The 20,474-nt window shown below is 38.9% G+C and overlaps 1 protein-coding gene across 10 annotated transcripts in view; it reads right to left on the bottom strand.

Moving 5' to 3' along the window:
* The window catches only part of SULF2 (sulfatase 2), a 158,700-nt gene that overhangs the window by 90,672 nt on the left and 47,554 nt on the right, over positions 1–20,474 (bottom strand). For 6 of the 10 annotated variants that reach the window (XM_050713951.1, XM_050713950.1, XM_050713949.1 and 3 more), the window contains one exon: positions 19,230–19,296. The gene's annotated coding sequence lies outside the window, so the exon portion shown is untranslated. Of the gene's footprint in view, positions 1–18,380; positions 18,582–19,229; positions 19,297–19,443; positions 20,052–20,474 lie in introns of those variants that run through there. The other 4 variants (XM_035548120.2, XM_035548119.2, XM_035548118.2 and 1 more) reach the window with 4 other exon arrangements.

Genomic DNA, 20,474 nt, shown 5'->3' with positions numbered 1-20,474 from the left:
TCAGAAGCCTTTCATTTGGTCACAGACTGCCTGGAGCTCTCTACACTTTAAATACACAGCAAGCCCGTTGAGAGGGAAGGCAGACGTGTTCCTTTTGCCTGGTCAGACTTGAAGCCAGACTTAGAAAGTGAGGGGCTGAGGAGTGCAAGTCAGCCTGCTGTCATACATTCCAATGCTGAGTTTTACAAGTAGCCCAAGCATTTGTGAACAGCAAGATCAGCGGCAGAGCCTAACCCAGACCACTGAAGGAAACGGTGTGGGGAGAAAAGCCATGAAAATTCTTCTCAAGATAGGAGGATAAAGAGTCTGTTGTCCAATTTTGATGTCATCTGCTTAGCAGCACTGGTCTGTCTTTGCAAGGCCCACAGTCACAAGACTCATCTGTGCTTTAGGGGAAACCTTTCTTCTGTGAGAATCCCCACAGTCAGGCTAAGCCTCACACAGCAGAGATGCAGCTCTTGGGGAACGTGAAGAATTGCACGTCTGACCAACTAAGAGTCCAAGCCTTAACAGTGTGTTTGAGCAGCAGCTGGCAGCAAGGCAAAGCCTACCCTCTGCTGGACCCCAAAACGGGTGCACAGCCCTCTCTGACAGCCCCGTGCTCAACCATCTTCCCTGCTGCTGCAGCGAGGTGTGGAGCTGACCTACCGAATGGACTAGGGAGCAAAAGCCTTGTTTCAGTCACTCGCCATCCACATCAGAAAAAAAAGATGAGAAAGAGAAGAAAGAATCAGGCACAGAATACAAGCCAACAAGAACCACCAGACTGCATGTAAAACCTAATGCAGTGCAGTTCCCATTCCAACAGCCCTAAGAGTTTAATGATGCAGCCTGACTGATCATATAAAACGTAAATGAACTGCCCAGGAACACAGGTAACACCCCACTCTGCAGGATTAGGAAGCAGAGCAGTCGCAGCCTTTGTTTGCGCTGTCTTTCTTCTCTTCACTGGTAGGATACCATTTCTGACAGCACTTTTGCAAACTCTTCAAGAAAGCTTCTTTTCATTTCTTGCACTGTAGCTCAGATGAGATTATTAAAGGAAAAAGGGTGGATTAACTACTTGACAGTAATTGGGAAACACCTCAGGATACAAGTTCTGTTCTTCCAAGAAAAAGGGTTAAAATTAAAATAGCTGCCTTTAATGGGACTGAAAGATCAATACCAGACCCCACGGCAAATTAATAGTATATGTAATAAATGAAAAGAGGTTGCTGCCAGACTGCTAGGAAGTGTCACTGGGAAAGGGATCTGGGGATCCAAAATGACTGCAGGCCATATTGTATCAGCTTTCTCACCTCACCGCAAAAGAGAATTAAATATCAGAACCACTAGACAAAATCAAATGTACAGCGCCTCTCAAGTTCCACAGAGAAGACATGAATCCTCCAGAAGAGACCTGTACATGGTAAGTGGATTCCATACAGGTCCTTGGGGCTGGGAAGAGTACAAAAGGATAATAGATCAGAGTAGGAATTTCCCCAAAGAGCTAACAGAATGTGGGAAACACAAGGAGTGAAGAGATCTCAGAGGATTTTCTAGAGAGAAGCTGCAAAGGGCGCACACAAGAGACACGATGGTGCCCCTGAACCCCAGGGCAGTGATGCAGCCAATTAAAGAACACCGGAAGAATGTGAACATCTAGAATGTAAAGGTGTGAGAGGTCAGTAATAAGAAATAGGAAAACTATGAGCTCCTGAATTCAAAATAGTTTAAAGTTACTCAAGGTTTCTCATGCTAAATGGCAGAGCAAGTCCTTACACCGAGTTTAATTTATTCAAAAAAAACCCCAAAACCAACACAAAAGCATCATCACTGCACTATTTTTCCCACCGAATGAAGAACCTTTGAAAGTCTCCAGTTTTGCCAGCAGAGATTTCTTCACAGAAAGAGCTGGTTGCAGCACCAGATGTGTGCAGAAGCTGTTCAGAGTCCTCAGGGACTTCTTGCTATTATGTCTGCCCCAGGAGAAGAATTCTGTGCTTCCTGAGCTTGTTCACACTCACACACTTTTTGCAATGCAGACTCACTTCAACAGGCAGGGATGGCTTCAAGATACCTTAGACATTTAAATTTGTGGCCTGGCAAAGAGTAAACACTTGAAATAAAGAACTTCAACCAAAATCCACAGCACTATTTCCTGCAAGACTAGGACTGTCTGGGAAGGTTTTCTTCTCCAGTATGTACTACTTTCTAACCCCGAGAGGCTACAGCTCCAAGTAGTCATCGAGCCTTGTCTCATCACTGACACACACTCCACTTTGTTATATTTTCCTGCTCCCTGGTGAGCAAGACAAGGAAAACTGTTCTGCCCCTTGTTAGTCTTTTTTTGTGAACAGCCAAGCAAAGAATTAAGTTAGATGCTCAACAATGTCTAGTGCTTTTAATCACTAAATTATTCCCATTATCTCTTAGAAGCTCTAACTTAACCATGAGCTTTGCCCTGTACCATTGAAAAGTCTCTGCCTTCAAATCCTTAAGCAATCTTCATTTTTTTCCTGTTTTAAGAAGTGTAATTAGCAACTCAGTCCTATCTTGCAAAACGACACTATGTCAGTCATTTTGGTACCTTATAAACATTTGAATAGTGGAATCCTTTTAGGCACATTCACAGTAATTGATATTGGCTGTTTTTTCTTCTCTGCCAAAGTCTAAGCAACCTTAATCAGAAGTTTTTATTAACGGTCCTTTAATAACTATTTGTATTAGACAGATATGGTGAAAAGCTCCAAATAATTTAGTTTCAAGACGTTATGCAGAAGACAGAATTTTGTTACCTGTATAGGATACAAGGCTATTTCTACAATCAGCTTTCACCAACCTAACTGAGCAGGTGTGAGGTCTGCAGAACTACAACATCTGAGCTAACTGTGCTGGCAAAAGCCTCAGTACCCCTAAAAAAGATAAAAACATAAAGTTACTGATATTGCATTATTTTGCCCACATATTTATTAAGTTGGAACAAGCAATACTGGTAAATTAGTATTTTGATCCACAGAAATGGAAACCTCCTATTTTGTATATATAACATAGCTACTTTTAGTGGGAAAAGCCAAGATTCAGAAAGTTCTTTAGCATCTTAACATGCATTGAAACTTTTGAGAAGATGGATGCTTAAATAGGAGAACAAGTGTGGGTCTCAGCCAAATTTTTCCAAGTTCAGACACAGCCTAAATCCATAAAGCCTTTAAATTATTTTGTGAAATTCAGAATTTGTGGTAGTGCAACCAAGGCAGGAAACAGTTCCAGTTTCACTGTCTGCCAGTACATGCTAGCAAGAAGAAATGAAGCAAAATAATATATATCAGAGTTAGATTAAAATGTGCCTGAAGCACCACAGCAAGAATTTTCAATTTTTGCCTTTTTTTTTCTCCTTATTACATCTTACACCCATGAATTACACTATTCTCCTGGTAGCCCACATCACCCACAACCACACTATGCTACCCAGATCATTCAGAAACTTCAAGCCAAGGACAGAACTCTATAGTTACTGATATTTCTTTCCATACAGGGTATTTATTTTATAAATTGGGCATTGTGTTTTAACAGCTGGATACTTAGAGCGTATTACAAGTGGAAAAAACAAATCAGAGTTATCGCTGTCAAGCGAATGAATTTGGAGTGGAAAAATGCAAAAGCTATGTTCATGTGCACAAATGACTTACTACAGAAATACAGAAAAATATCTCATCTGTAGCTACAAAACATGTTGTCCAGCAAGATATTATTATATCGAATAGATGGATTAAAAAAGCCACCCAATCATCTATAAAGTTTACATGCCGATTTCCTTATGTAGCATCTGTTCTGATACAACAGAGTAAGACTGCAACAGGCGGGGATGAGGAGATAAGATTTCTTTCACTGCATTTTAAACTGGCTGCAGCAGATGCCTTTTTTAGTCCTTGGAAGATTGATGATTCCATTATTTGTAGTACTCAGCAATAAATCTCTGAGTTTAGGCTAAAGTGAGCACTTTTCCCTACTTTACGTCTTCCATTACACTGTTATTCATCATGTTTAATCATTCATTTACCTCTGACTGCTACTGCACTTGGGGAGGACTGGCACATTATTGATTTTTGACTTTTACCCTTTAGAAGCTGGGTAAAGGGCTTTGTGACTGCTTAATCAAAAGTGACATGACCAGAGCAGGGGAGCTGCAGACCTTGGGAAATAGCAGCTAAACAACGTGCCAAGTTATGATGAAATGAAATTAAGAGCCAACAAAGAAAGCAAATTATAATAAACTGAAAATTAAAGTGGATACCCCCAGGAGCCCACAGAGTACAAAGCACTGCACTGCCTAGTAAAATACGTTTCTGGGAAAGAGGAGACTAAGATTAAGCATGAAGATTTACAACTTCAAGTTCCCACAAAAAGAGAAATGCAAAGCCATGCTCTGCTAAAGCAGCGTCAGATAATGAAATTTCACTGAAGTATGTTCTCAGTTGCTTATAAACCTTTTTCCTCAAATAGAGTGTCTGTCTGTTCAATACCCCACTAGCAAACATGCAATGAAAGTAACACATGGTAAAATATTTTGATAGCTGGCTTATTTTCTGCTTACCAAAAAAATGGAGAGTTAAAGAAGTCAGAGAACTCCATTCATAGCTTGAATAAAGCCTGCAGGTAAAGCCTTAATTTCTGCTATAATATCTAGCAAATTATGCAATAAACAAAAATGAAAGTATTGTTATCAACTCCAAATCAACAGCACGGTAACACCAACTTCACATTTCTGACTAAGTGGTGAAAAAATACACATGCACAACGTGGTGGTTAAAATTTTCCAACTTCTTGTCTAACGGCTATATATATATATATGTATATGCTGTCTTTAGAGAGGAGGAAAAGTGAGAGAACTCAGCATCTTTTTTTATTGCCCTTGATATTATCATTTTTTTTTGTCCTATATTATGTTACCCCAATTCAAACCATTTTTTTTTCTTTTAAAAATATATATATTAATTCCCATTTTGCCCACCTGTTACATAATTGGAAGAAAAACAGTAAAGCAAATAAAAAAAATGAAGTAGTTGGTATCTCTAACTAGTTATTTCACACATTTTACCCTTTTCTGCTCCAGATTTTAGAAATCATCCCAGCAAAGATGTGAAAAGAAACCTCTGTCTGTTACATTGTGGTCATGGTTAGATAAATGAGCACAGGTCTGTTCACAATAACAGTCCCGTAGCACAAGGCATGCTGGCTGGCCTCTCCTGTTCACATTAAGGCAATCTGTCCACATTATTCCTCTTGAAAGACATTATCTATCAGCTACCAATTCCCATGCAAATATATGCCACCTTTACTGACTTTGCTTTTACAGTGAGATGCCCAGCTGATTACCACAGCCATGTAAATGCAATCACCCTCACATCTGTAACCTTCACCACCACAGCTAATTCAGAACTGCTGTGAAAAAAAGCCATCACAACAAGCCAGCCTTTAAGTCAACTTCCTGTTTTACAGGCCTGGGCTCAAATGAGACACTAAATGGAACTAGAGCAAGCTCCTCAACAAACCCAAGCAAGGGCACTCATGCTCATAGCTCGCCTCTGATCTGTGTCATACACACGTTGCCTGGGACAAAAGTTACTGCACACAGTAGTACCCACGCTCTTATCCTGAGCAAGTTTCCAAATGACTTCAACTTGAAAGAATGGATTTATAGTTAAATATTTTTCATCCTGTGGTAAGCTTTTGAATCTTTTCAGACAAGAACTGGCTCTAAGAGGTATCACTGCCTGCATAAAATCTAACATCAAGATGACCCCCATGACAGGAATAAGAAAATTCAAGTATTCTGGAAGCTGATTTTTTTTTTTTTTTTAAGAGACTTTTTAATCAAAAGATCTTTGTTTGGCAGCACAGTTCAGATTTATTTTTCCACTAATATTAATTTCTTCCTATTGATTTTGAGTATTAAGGGACCAAATTTCAGAAATGCTGAGCAGTCCAGTGAATATAATTGAAGCCTTACATGCTGAGCAGTTCTGAAAGGTAGGCTAATGTCTTCTTTCAATCAGATATTTTCCATTATCACATGAGAAAGAAGACTACTATCTAACTGATGATTTATTGGTACTGCATGGCATATATAAGATGCTACCTTAAAACTAAGCATTATAATAACAGAGAAAATTGTATTTCCTGTGTCTCTGCCACACAAAGCATCATTACCAAAAGTTAAAGAACAGAGGTGTGTGGATGGGAGGAAGATGAGAGACAACCGAAAACATCTCAAACAGAAACATCCCCTCCAGAAAGATCCTTGGCTGGAATGAACTGTCACTGTTTCAGTGATGTGAATTCAGAAAAGCATTGACAGTCAGAAAAAGGACTTTTGATGTTCACTGGCTCTTTTAAAGCAAAGCAACGCCCCATCTCATTGTTCCTTTTAAAATATACTATTTTCATTTTTTTTCCTCCTTCATATCTATTTTACTTACTCTTCTCAGTTTTGCTTCCGCTCAGTACAACAAAACACGAGACTCATTCTTCGCTGGGTTATGCCTGTTTTAAGTGACAGTGACCATAATTCATGAATAAAGATGTCATAAAATAGCACAGCTAGTAATACACAGATAAATATCATATATTGGAAGAGTCTGTATAGGCATTGTAAAAATTGTAAGTCACCGCTCCATAAGCTTATTAAAACTGTGAAGCAGTCAGTGAACATACTGACAAAAATTATCTGATTAACAGAACATACCTCTTTTCCACAGAGTTCTTGACAAAATTCCTTCAATAAGTTTGTTGTTTGTTTAAATAAGCGAGCTGCCATGGGCAAGAGTTCTAGCATGTGACTCAAGTGGTTGAAAGAAGAAGTGAAAGGTCAAAATAGATTTTTAGTTTATATGGTGTAGATCTTTAGAAAGAACCTGGGGAAATCTGTATTGGGACAGTCGTCACAGAATATATTAATAGACGTCCTAGGAATGGATGAAAAAGTCTGAAACTAGATGACAGTTTGTTCACACAACAATCATTCATGGTAGGTTAAACCTAAGACAAAATTGCAAAGGAATTTCGTAATGTTGAATAACCGGCCATAAAAAAATGTAGTTGAAATTCAAAGTCAATAATGCAAAGTAATGTACCTGAAGAGGAAACAAGAATAACTATGCACATATTTCAGGGGGACGTAAAGTAGATACCAATTTTCAGGAAGGACTTTCAATTTGGTCAGACAGTATTGTCAAAAAGTTACCTCAATGCTCAGCAATGCTGAACAAAACAACAGGAAATACTAACAGGAAAGGACTGCAGAACAGAACAGAAAGCTTAACTAAGTGACCATATTGACGCATACTTTGTCCACATGCAGAATATTGTATCCAGTTCTGTCCTCCTCCCAACTTGAAACACCATACCATTCAGAAGAGTATAGAGAACAACAAAAAAAGATAATGGAAGCTAAGGAGTATTTTCTGTTGAAGGAGATAGTTAATAGATTAGGACTTTGCAAAGATGGAACAGATTACAAATGTAATGGAGTATATGATAGAATTCTATAAAGATGTGGTGAGAGTAAACAGGGAATGTCTTTTCACCACTTGTAAGAACCAGAGGAAATTGGATGAAATTATCAAGCAACGTGTTTAAAACGAAGTATTTTCCCCCTACATACTGCATCATTAAAATGTGCACAACTGGAAATATATATTCTTGAGACTAAAATGCATGGTCCGATAAATCTCCCCTCTTTTTACTAAGCACCTCACCATTTCAGATCTCAGCTCTTTTATACCCAATTGCCTAAAAGCCTGAGATTGGGGTGGTAGCAAGACACTAACCACAGTAAATTACAAAGTATATTTAAAACATACATATATTTCTAAGGCAAAATATTTTACTACCTCCTACTACAGGCAAGAAGTGCAAGTCATTGCGTTGCAGCCATAGTGTCAGTCATGTACCCTATATACACATCATTTACCTGTCAATGACTCCTTCAGCTATGCTCAGCCTGCAGGAAGAAGTTCAGGTCATGTCACATACCTGTACCCACCCTGTACCCACCTTGCCCAGTCATACCTACATGTTTTCTGCATTGCCAGCTTCCCACAACGTGTTAGCAAGTAACATCATAACATCAGAAAATAAAATTAGTGTCACTTCTCCATGAACATCAACAGGACCTGCAAGCTGTTATATAAAAACCCTTCCAAAATGGAAATTAAAAGTTTAAAGCGAAAGCTCTTAGCTGCACTAAATGCTGAAAGTACCTAGGAAATACTATTGTTAGTATACTAATTCATGTATGGTAGACTCATTTTAATTGTCTGATTCAAAAATTCTGTAAAGAAGTTCTTGTAAAGCGTGTTCTTCTCCATCATGAACAGAACTATCAGACAAGGTCCCAGAATCCTTATCAAAATCGTGATTTCAGAGAACTTTAGAAAGATATGTTTTATCTGTAGCACAAAGCCCTTACTTGATATCTCTTGCTTCCTAGGTAGTATTACTTACAGCAATTGTGTGCAGTAGGGCCTGTTTGCTTAAATGGAAGCAGGTGGTGCTAAATACCTGTGAAAAGCAACCCATCTGACATGCATTATGAAAGGTCAATATCACCCTTTGACCCTACCTCAATCAAGTCATTTAATGAGTTCTCTTAATTTGTCTGGATAGCCCAACCAGCTTGTAGCAATGCTGTGAGCAACATCGATGCAGGAGCCTTGAAAAGTGCCAGGGAAAGTAACAATTGGCTCCGCAGCTGTCTGCGGCCTGAACATAAGTATGCTGTTCACCCAATACTGACTGACATTTCTAACATTTAGAAATGTCATTTTTAAAACAAAAATACCTTTCTTCATCTTAATAATCCTATCAGTTCATGTTCTGTGTGGTTTTCTGTTCTACACAAAGACCTCTGGGAACAGAGACCGTTTCTGATATGACTTTCCTGATGCCATGTGGCCAGGCACGTCCTTTTTATCGCAGTCAGATGTTGCAGAGTACGCTGTGCTGCGGTAACAACAGTTACTTCCCTATTATATCTCATAATTCGAGCAAGTTGCAGCAAAATGCTCAGTCCTTACACCAAATCAACAATAGTAAATCTCAGTATAACAAATTCAGTCTGGAATAGTTCTTTTGTATAATCAAATTATTTTTTAATATAAAATTAATACAGTCATTTACTCCTCTATGCAATTGATTTAACATAGCATTACAGAAAACCTGGGCCAAAGGAGCAAGGTGAAACAGCTGAGATGGCAGGCACGTATTTCTGTTTTGAATTGGTCACTGTGTTTATTTTTTTGCCAAGAGAACACCACTAGCATCCCGGTGACATACAGGATGGACATATACAGCTCATCACATGCTAACCAGGAACCTCACCCACACAAAGCTCTCCATGGCCTCCTGAGCACAGCCAAGGTTTCCACCAATTGCTTTGTGACCACTGTTTTGTGACTTGGCTCACAAGACAGGAGCCTGCCCAGCATTCAAACTGCTGAAAACATTGGCAAGCACCAGTTCTGCCCAGCACCACTCTTTAGGACATGAAAAGTCCCAGGACAACACCTCGGCTTCCCCCGCATTGGCTCACCACAGCCTGCTAGATGGAAAGGTGGCAAACACACACAGCAAGAGCAACATGCTTCTTCATGTAAAGCAAACCCTTGGGTTTATGGTATGTTGCTTGTTGTCTGTGGGTAAATAACCTGTCATCCTGGCTTTTTCTTTTTTGTTGGTGGTGGTTTTGTTCTGTTTTTTAAAGCATCATTATCCTGCATTGCCCATCTCTACACAGCAGCTGAACACACAAGAAGCGCTTCACTGAACCTCTGGACCTGTTATACTCAGACAAACTCTCCTCAGAATTGTCTGCCTTAATTCTTTGTTTCCTTTTTGCTTACCTCTTTAATGTCTTTCACTCGACATCAAACATCGCTTGAAAAGCAAGAGCCAAACTTCTTTGCCTGTATGACTTAGAAATGAATATTCACCATTCTGGCTCAATTCTAATGATTGACATGATTATAGCTCCCAGCAATGAGTTCCCTACACAGCCTAATAGTCTGAAAAGAGCAGCAGCAAAATTGATGGAAGCCAGGAATGGAATAATGGAAGCTTGTTAGCTACTTAGACCCCCAGAGACCTTGAATTCCACAGTTCCTGGTTGGCATCGTGCATTGAATCATAGAAACATCCAGAGAGCACAAAACTGATGAAGTACACTGACTGCATCGCACTCGACTTGCTCTGACTACTGAGCAGTTAAATCAGGGCAGAGTTTTGAGGATGTAGCAGATAAGCAAAGTATCTAAGGCCAAAATAATAAAGTGTGAGATATAATAAAGCAGACAATTCAGTGATAGCGCTAAATCATTGTACTTGGAGCAAGTAAACTCTGTTACTACACCACTCAGAGATGGCAGGAGAAAGGCTGTCTTATATCATAGTTTTTAACCCCAGGCTGAAGACTAAATAGTCAAAGCCACGGTATATTTGCTTCTCAGTGCCCAGAAGGATAAATGCTGAAAACAATGATTTAAGCAAACAGGTACAAACCTAATAGATGCAAACAGATAGCCCCGTAATTTACTAATGGAGCAACTCATGTGTGGGTGGATGCTGCTGGAGAAGATGTAGCTGCACATTTGTATTGCTTTTTCAGGGGCTATACATACATGCTTTTCTTGAGACCAGTTGCATGCTGATCCAGACTCTGGCATGCGGCTTGGAAAAAGAAAAAAGAAAGCTCATTTTGGCAACAGGAGGCCTTCCTGAAAGCACAGTAACTGAACTCTGACACTGCTCAGCTTCTCTGAATCAACAGAGGCCATTCAATTCAGCATCTGCACAGCAAAGCTAATTACATTCAGTGTTTAAACTTTGGGGTAAAGGGTGAGATGAATTAGAAATCTGAGTTCTTAGCAAGCAGAATAAGAAAGCATAGGTAAGTTTTGAAAAACAAAACCAAAAACTTTCCAAGGGTTTAGGTAAGAAAATATCCAGACATTTACTTGGGACTTTTAAACCTCCATCCAGCACATGTGCATTCTTTCATGAGATGTCGAGACAAACACACTGCTGTCCTAACACCTCCAATATTTAAAGTTTACTTTGCTTTGTGAATCAATTATTAAAACTTCTCTCTCAGTGAAGACACTTCATTTTAACATTTCTAGCAGTATGAACGAACTATTTTATAAAACAAGCAATACTTCCAGTATGGCAGATTAGCCGAGATAGGTAAATCACCGAAACTCCCTGACAAGCAGGCTTATGAATAATGAAGTAGCTGATATACAGCCGCACTACCACGAGCCTCTTAGTCAGATTGCTGCATTTCTCAGCACGACACAGGCAGGACTTTGTTTCTGTAGCATAAAGAGACTCTTAATTAAATCTTCATTCTTCAGTGTGACAAGATTTATCCTTCTCTATATGAGCTTAGATTATTACATTTAATGCTGATTTTTTTTTTTCTTGCTTAAATTCAGCATATTGCTGATGCGGTTTCCTTACAATTCTTTGTTGTTTCCAACTTCTTGAAAATAAAACGCTAACTTATTTAGGTAGAAATGAATTGCACTACTCCAGCTTTCAGAGTAGTTACATGAATATGAACAGTCTCAAAAATTTCCATTTTAACATATTTTTAGTATGCTGGAGCAATCTTCACCCAGAGTTATAAAATTCCACGTAATTGCCCACGTCTTAATGACCTCAGGCTTTGAATACAATTGTTGGTCTTTGCACGCTGTCTGTCACTTTCAGTGCTTGAGTATTGACGTTGCATCTCTTTTAGGTCCTTTGCAGCCCTTTAATGACTATGCCAATTAATAATGCATCATTCTCTCTCCTCTAGCTAATTTTAATTGCTGTAATTTATGTCCCTAGACAATTCTTGCACTACAAATGTAATCTATACCATTGTGACTGGGTTCGAAGATCACCCTCTCAAGGTCCATCGCAGATAAACAACACAATTCCAAGTTCATAGACATCATCTACAAGTGACATCAATTACTGCTCAAGGAAACAAGTCATGACATTACAGGTAACAAACAGCTCCTTTTTATGTTCTGGAGCAGAGCAGACTTCGCCGTCAGGTCTCTGGCAATTAATTACAGCTTAACAGACAGAGCATTACTGAGATACTCAGACACTTGTCAGGGGAAAAACCAACCTGAAATTAGCAAAGACAGAGGTTTTGCAGTTCTTCAACAGATAAAAGTCTATACAGCTACAGAGATATTCTCAAAAATCTAAGAATAATTTAATTTACCTTTTAAGTGGTATTTGGTTGTGGCACAAATGCTCATAATTCCTTGCCTACAGCCTGAGACAATGCATGACAAACTTAAGTTTGTATTAAAACCTCTTTGCAGCATGCATTGGTACAACTTAAATTATGAAGAAAAAATATGCATAACTAATTTCTACTCAACTGTACCAACAGACCATAACTATGGTACGACTATGAAGTGTGTTTGCCTGCACTAGATCACTTAGTTCATCCCCTTGCCAGTATTAGGGTTACTTCAAAATCATATTCCAGTGTTTGTTTCACTTCCTACAGCTTACTGGGATCCCTCACTGTACTAGAATATTTTCTTAGCGACTCAAAACCTATTAAAAATATAATACAAATGTCAGTTTTGGCCATAATCACATTTACCCTTTTCTGAACATTAAAGATTCAACACCAACAAGGTTAAAAGTCCATGCAAAGAATACCAAATGGCTAACCTGCTTGCTATCTCAATAGAAAGCTGTTTGCATTGGGTATAATTTATTTGGAGTTCAACAAAACATAATGCTACTGCGGATTACGTGAAGACTGTTCAATCCTCCCTGGGTTCAGTGCTGTAACTGCATGGAACTAAGAACCAGGACCAAATTTGGAATTTGTATTATTGATATAATGACTATACCTTGAAATGATTGCTCTCAAACACAGCAATAATCATAACCATTATCTAACAAATATACACCCTATTGAACAATCAAATAAATTTACTTGCACAAGTGTCACAGAGTGTAATTTGCCAGTCATCTTCATTAACTGATCCTTTTACTTTAATCACAGTATTGTTTGATAATATATGGGACTGGTAAACCAACAAAAAGAGAATGAAAAGCAACACTTACAGAGGCTTGTAAAGCATCTATCATCATTCAACTTCCAAGTGCCTCCTAATGAATCTTTGAAATAGTACACATCTTTAACTAGTCTCCAGTGAACGATATCCTTATGTGCTATCCTCAGAACTCATCTAAAACGCTCCATAAATTTATCGGCACAGAGCCAACGTCACATTTCTTTAACCTGCTTCCTCTCTCTCTGATCAGAACAGAGGCTCTGATTTGCTGTTGTTTCTAAAAGCCACAAAGGTGAAAGGGTGAGAGAAACAGGGGGTGGTGGAACAGAATTTGGGGTCCTTTAACTACACCTGCATACCTCCCTCTGGAACTTGAAAGTAAACTTTTGGTTGCTGATGTGTCCTTTCTGTAAGGAAAAAGCTAGTGAGGCTGCTGGCAAGATGTGTGTCTGTGCTTTCAGGCGGCTGTCACATGCAGAGGACAACAAGCTGCTCGTGCAGCACTTCACTCATCAAACCATATGCTATGGTAGGAACCTCAGGTCCCCATCACTCTTCTCACAGCCTGGCCTGCCATAGTCTTCCACAGGGCAGCAAAAGCAAACAAAACAAAACACACAAAACCCCCAAACCCCAAGCAGTAACAGAACAGCCCTCCACCACAAAAAGTGTATTTAACTGTAAATGATTACATCGGCATTTAATTATTAATGGCTCCTGTTGAATGTCTGAGAAATTGCTGAAGGGAAGCTACTGCACCGTTGGTAGCTTGGATGAGATTGCAATGGCCACCGTTTGCTGAATGTTTAACTGAGCATCCCCAAAGCACTGCACATTCTAAACTGCAAACAGGGCAAGAAATGTGCTTGTGAAAAATATCTTGTAAAACGCTATAACTATGCAAAGTCATCTAGATAAATCAATCCCCCAAATTCCTAAGCTACTCAGAACAGGTCTATCTTAATTGTGTTGTACCTACATTCCCCTTCTTTGAAATGGTGGTCATACTGACACCCAATCTGAAGTTACTCTAATAGTCACAATGTATTTAGATAGTACATTGATAGTCATCGTAAAAGAACCAAAGCAGTTAATAATTCTTCATTCAGGTTCACTATTGTACAGTTCCTGAGAAGCCAGACATCAGGGCAATTAAAAAAAAAAGGTACTGCAGTTACCTGCTACAGTAAACTCCATCTGTCCTGCACGTCGAATGAGGGAAAACAAAATAAACCTTTACAACTTGGTCACACACAGTGATAATATACCTGCACAAGTGACCAAGGAAAAAAGAACACTTGTGTGCTCAACTTTAGAAGCATAAAAAGTAACTCCAAAAGGTGTGTACTTAAGGTTCTGTACTTAATACAATAGAACCTCAGCTGTTAGAACAGTTCATTCACAGTCAGTTCAAATTCAAAATTGTGACTCAGAGACATTTGCATCTCTTCACTATCAATCAGCTTTCATTTCCCACCCTTTTCTGCTTAATTTTTTCCAGGGAAACAGATCTTTCCAGTGAATGCAGACAATGCTGTGGCTTTTGAGGACCATATGCTCTGCTGTAACAGAGTCAACGAGCATACCCAAGTATAATGAAATTGAATCTGAGCATGCAAGAGCAACGTATTTCTCAATGAGTAACTCCTCCTAGCAAGATTATTGGCTGTAGAGAAGTCAAGGATTGAAGCCAAATATACTACTGCTTCCCATTAAAACTCCCTGTAAAAAGGGAGACGAAGCCAGACTCCTAGGGCAGTGGAGGAAATAATCACAATAAAGATGTAGTTCCTCTGAAAGCCACACACAATAGCAAGGTCAGCAAAGTGGTGTCTCTGTGTGATTTAGAATTAAGCTTATAATAGCTTTCTCTCCAGTAGCTCATATGTGAGCTGCTAAGCAATTTTTTCTTCCTTTCTTTCTGCATCATACTAGGAAAAGTAGTATGTACGTCAACCAAAGAAAATGCTTAACAACATTTCATAGAAGCAAAAAGCAAAAACAAACTGAAAAGCCGTTTAAGTCTTTGCTGTATTTCTTTAACTTCCAAAAGACTGAGCAGAGCTTCTACATTACTGCCACAAGCCTGAGTTGTAGCAAAGCAAAATCCTGTGTGCTCCAAATTCCTCAGACTGGAGCAGCTATAAAGGAATTTGCAGTCTCTGTGACTAGCAGCTGCTGGTGTTGTAAATGATTTTATTTTAATTAGAGAACTTCTGCAGTGTTTCTCATTATCCATATTCCTAAATACAAGCAAGCTCAAAGGCTGTGCAATTACTTCCTTGGCCTACAAGATAACAATTCAAGCTGCCTAAAATATTCACAGTAAAATCTGAAAGTTTTGAGACTAAGTTAGCTCATCTTTATTCAACTTCTTGCAGTGGAATATTTTTATTATTAATATTAAATAGAAGAGCAAGAGAGTTGCTCAATTTTTATGACAATATGACAGGGCTTGTTAGAAAATGAAATGTACAAAAAACATACACTCAAATCCAATCATCAAAACACCCTGCAACTGTTTACACTGACTACTAGATAAGAGATTGCATTTTGTGTTGAAGCACCACAACATGAAAATATGTATATGGTTTTAATTTTGTCAGAGCAACGATTTTCAAAACTGCTTCATTAGGCATTCCAGAAATTCTCAGTGTCACTCAAAACACTGAAGCTATCACACTCTCATGACAGGTAATCTTATTAACCACATCTTTAAGTTTCCAAGGATTAAACTGTCGATGGCAGTTGACGATGCTATAGTGTGTATACGGTACCAAGATGCATTCAGGTTCATAAACATACAAAGTGTGATAATGGTCCATCACAGAACTGCCTGCAAGGTGAAACTTGCTAAGTGAGGAAAGGGCAACGATTTAAAGGCAAAGAAACAAGTGAACGTCAAGCTGGAACGAACCACTTCTACAAAGTGACTCCTACAGGACCCTCAAGGGCCAACCTTTAAAAACCTATACCTTGCGCCACTTGAGATGCAGTGTGTGATGATACCCACGCCAAGCACCCTGAGAACAAATAGCTGTCTCCACTACAACCTTCTGCAGGTAGTTGAGTTATTCCCAGCAGTGCCCCAAACTGCATGTCTTTGAAAGAACTTCTGTGCTCTCTGGAGGTCACCTGGTCCAAGCCCTTGCTCAAAGCTCTGCCAGCTTCAGAATCACACTGGGCTGCTCAGGACTTTGAATCTCCTCAAAGATGGAACTTGCACAACCAGTCTGGGCAACCTGTTTTAATGTTTGATCAATTTGTCAAATGCAAGCATTTAGTCGTTTGAGCAATTTGTTCTGAATCATCCATATCACTTCAAGAATTTGGGAAAGCAGGCAGAGGCCAAAACCCCACAAAAGACAGTGAGGACTAATGTTCAGAATTGATTTCATGGGATTGAGGGATGGTCTCAGGCTACATAAGGAGATTAAAGGAAGGCTACAAAGGAAGGAGAAAGAACATTGGAAGACATCTCTATCCTCATTTAGATATTCATGTTTTCACCTCTTGCCAAGGTAAGTGGTGTGCTCTGAATTCAGGATGACATTAAGGAAAAGCCAAGTCAATTTTTAACATCAATAAATGCCCAAGTAATAAAAAATGCCCAAGTAATACTCAGGCACTCTCCGTAAATGCAAAACAAATTTATCCTGAATAACTGAAGTCAGAATCTAGCAAATATTTCGTTACCTTAACGGTCAGTGGCTTAAAGAAGAAAGTCTGTGTCACTGTCATTCCCAGACTCCTACCCCTGCATACAAATGAACTCCAATTTGAAACAGATTTTTCAGATGTTCATATAGAACATTTATCAAATGTTCATTTTTCCTTGCTGTTGACTTTCAGGGAAAAAGCGTCGCATTAATTAACCCATTGATATATCACACATTTTGTAATATATATCAAAATATTTAAATATTGCATGCACATGTCTGTTACTTAATTTCACTCTAATTTCACTCTAATTTCAATGGGTATTTTTAAATCTTTTTGGAACATCTTGACCATACTGGCCAAGCATGTAACTTTTGAGTTACTTTTGTAACGTGAATTCGTAAGACTAACACAGAAAAAAGTGTGGTTAGTATCTTGTCAAATATTTTCAATGTCATTCTATTGCGATTTAAATGCACAAACATAAATATACGTAATTTTTTATTCTACGGATGTGGCATGTAGCCATTTTTGCTAAATAATTTTGCCATGTCATGAGAAGAAATTGGTTTTGAATCAAATTCTTTATAAACTGACAGAGAAGCCACTTGGCAATAATATAATGAGGATGCATTGCTAGCACTCCACTTTCAGTTGAGATAAAGCCGTAGAATCCTGAAACTGACGCCGAACACAAGCAAATCATTACCTTCTAATTTAAGTCACTTCTCAGTTACACCCTGAACTGAACACTGTATGAAACTTATTGTGCAAAACCTGCTCTGTACAAGGGATAAAACCACACATAATGGCAACAGTGGAGGAATACACTCTCATATTCCCCAAAGTAGAGATTCCCCATGATTAATAAGTGGCTACATTTCAATCTGAGTGTATTTTGTCATTTATTGACACATGCTAACATGAAAGGAAACAAAAAAAATAATCACTGGAATAATGTTGTGAGTATAGACAAAACTCTGGGTTCATTGGAAAGAAGGGAGAAAAAAATACCGATTAGTTCATCTAGTTGTTTCTTATTAAGAAAGCTTCCTTTCCCCCTTCTACAAGAACTTCCAATCCCTGCATGCTTCTAGAAAGGAAAAAAATGGCTGGTCCTATCTTCAGGCTAGCAGTGGTACAACCACCAAGAGAGTTAATTCCACCCACTGCTGGGCATTTGTTTCCACCTTCTTACCTGCACGCACCCTGCGCAGTGTTCTTTTATATTGCATTACATTGGAAAGTAGCAGGCTCTTGTTAGACCTGTCATTACAAAGTAACAGGTTGGTGGAAAGAGAGGGCAAAGGCAGAAGCAGAAAACACGCCAAGCAATTTTAGGGTATTGAGAAAGAACTGGGACGGGAAAATGCAAGACAGAATTTGAGCAGGACACAATAGAGGGAATATGAACAGTTTGTCTAAACAGAAACTTCAGAGGTAATTAGCAAAAAAAGCAGCACAGATGTTTGCTTCCCTGCTCCAATAAAAGGTAAATGAACTGATCGTTAAATAGGGCACGCTTTAAAGATTCCAACCCGGCCAAGAGCTCAGCTATAGTATAAATTACACCAATCTATCCTCTGTTTTTATTGTGAAGAACAGCATTTAGGGCCATTATACTGAAAAAAAAATGCTACTCACAATAGTCATTCTTGCAACATCTTTCCATGAGTCAGACATCTAACAGCAAGGCTAACTTCCAGAATGAGGTACACAGGATGCACCGCTCCGGAACAGAGTGAAAATCAGAGAAGGAAAGCTGGACTGTATTTCAGTTCCACTGCACTGGTGGTAGGTACTACCAGAGCCTCAGGGCCCTGGTTTCAGACTTGGTCCACAAGTCTTGAAAAAACATGTAAAACATTCAGTATGCCACGTACACAGGACTGATTTTCTTCAATATAAGGCAAATGATAGGGTTAAGAAGTTGTATCTCGGCAGATTTTAAGATCTTAGAACACTGGAACTACAACCTGAGGGCTTCATACAGTTCAGAGAGTGTATTTTAGTACTACCTGCTTGAGAAGCCACAGTATCAATGAACTACATTCAGAATTTTAAATCTCTCCTTCCTGTACCCTATCATCAATTGGCAGAAACCAATATATCTGTTAAGTTTAATGAAACCACATCAATTTACAACCATGCTTTTTTTTTTTCAAGTCCTTTACAGAAAGTGCTGCTTTTCCAAAAGATCAACTATCAAAATAAATAAAGAAAAACTACAACTAAGCAACAAATAAAACTACCTTGACATTTTTTCAACTATTGGGAAATTACTTGCTTTCCATTATTTTACAAAAGAAACAGGAAAAAAAATTTGCATACCAAAAGGAAACTTTGAGCTCTATTCCTCAGGCAAAACTTGTCATCAGTAAATAAACTTTGAACATATCTACAAATCTCTTCACAGAGTAAGTGAATTGAGTGAATTTTAAGTGCCACAGAGACTAGGGAATTAACATAGTAAAAAGAGGGTTTTATACTCACCAGGTCAGCAACTGGTCTTCTACAGGGGAACACAGAGGTGAGTAATCAGGCTCTCCAGTATCAGCAGCTGTAAAATATTACCATGAACTAATTGGTAACTGATTCAGTAGGGTGTACAATTTTGCTTGTATTTACAAATACAACTAGGAGTGTCTGCTCATTAAAAAAAAAAAAACACAACAAAAATCAGACTTCAGCAACAAAAGGCAAATACCTTAATTCGAGGTTTCCTCCAAAGAGGCAGCACAACCGTATTGGTATATCCCCCCTTCTACAGTACTGATTTATTCAGACCATGAAAAATTGTAACCATTAAGCCACTAAGAGCACTTTGTACACCTGCAGGAAGGGTTTCCATGCAACCATTAACTAGCAGTGGTTAAATCCCGATGTGACAGACGTGTTTGGACAAAGCATCAGGCAAAGATCAGAGCACTATCACTAAAGAAACCACACCATTTTGCAAAATAATCCAAAATGCAATCTTATATTTCTCTGTTGAGGATTAGTTTTTAGGAAAGACTACTTTCCTAAAACTTCAACATCTCAGGAATTCTTTACTGCTTGAAAACACCAGAGCATTTTATTTTTTTGTTCCCCTTTCCCCCAAGTATATAGTACAAGCTAGTCCTGACACACTTTCTGCATAAAATCACCCCATTCCTATTAAACCAGGGCTGGTTGGCCACTGTTCATTTTCAAGGTCTTCTACAACCGATGTCAGGAATTCCAGAAAGAATCCAAATCTTGCTGGATTTGTTGTCACTAGTACAACCTGAGAGACAAATACCCTTCACCAGGACAGTTTGCAATCTCTCTTTTGGGCATGCGCAGGCTTGCAGGCTGTGACTCAGGCACGTGCCAACAGCACACTGTCTTTAAATCAAGAAGTCTGCTCCAAGCACATTGTTTATTCCCTATGACTCTTGTATTAGAATCATCTGCAGAGCTGGTATTGAGGTAGAGTTTTCAGTATCTACAGAAACAGACAAAACCACGGAGTTTCTGCTGATACTAGTTGAACTGCTGCATGCATAAACCTGAGCAAAGCAGAGCTAAGCCCCACTAGGGCACTGCAGCATTAACACTGGCAGTGCAGCAAACAGATCTGCAAGCACGCACACTGCAGTTGTAGAAGAATTAGGCTGAGAATTTGCTAAGTGCTGAAGACTCAAATCTGCAGACAGGAAAGCAGAGCTATAAGCAGTCAGCACAAAAGAAAAACCCTGGATCATTAAAAAACTG

This window comes from Cygnus atratus, chromosome 16 (genome assembly GCF_013377495.2).
Source record: "Cygnus atratus isolate AKBS03 ecotype Queensland, Australia chromosome 16, CAtr_DNAZoo_HiC_assembly, whole genome shotgun sequence".
Classification (NCBI taxonomy): Eukaryota; Metazoa; Chordata; class Aves; order Anseriformes; family Anatidae; genus Cygnus; species Cygnus atratus.
This window is presented reverse-complemented; position numbering and strand designations above follow the sequence as displayed.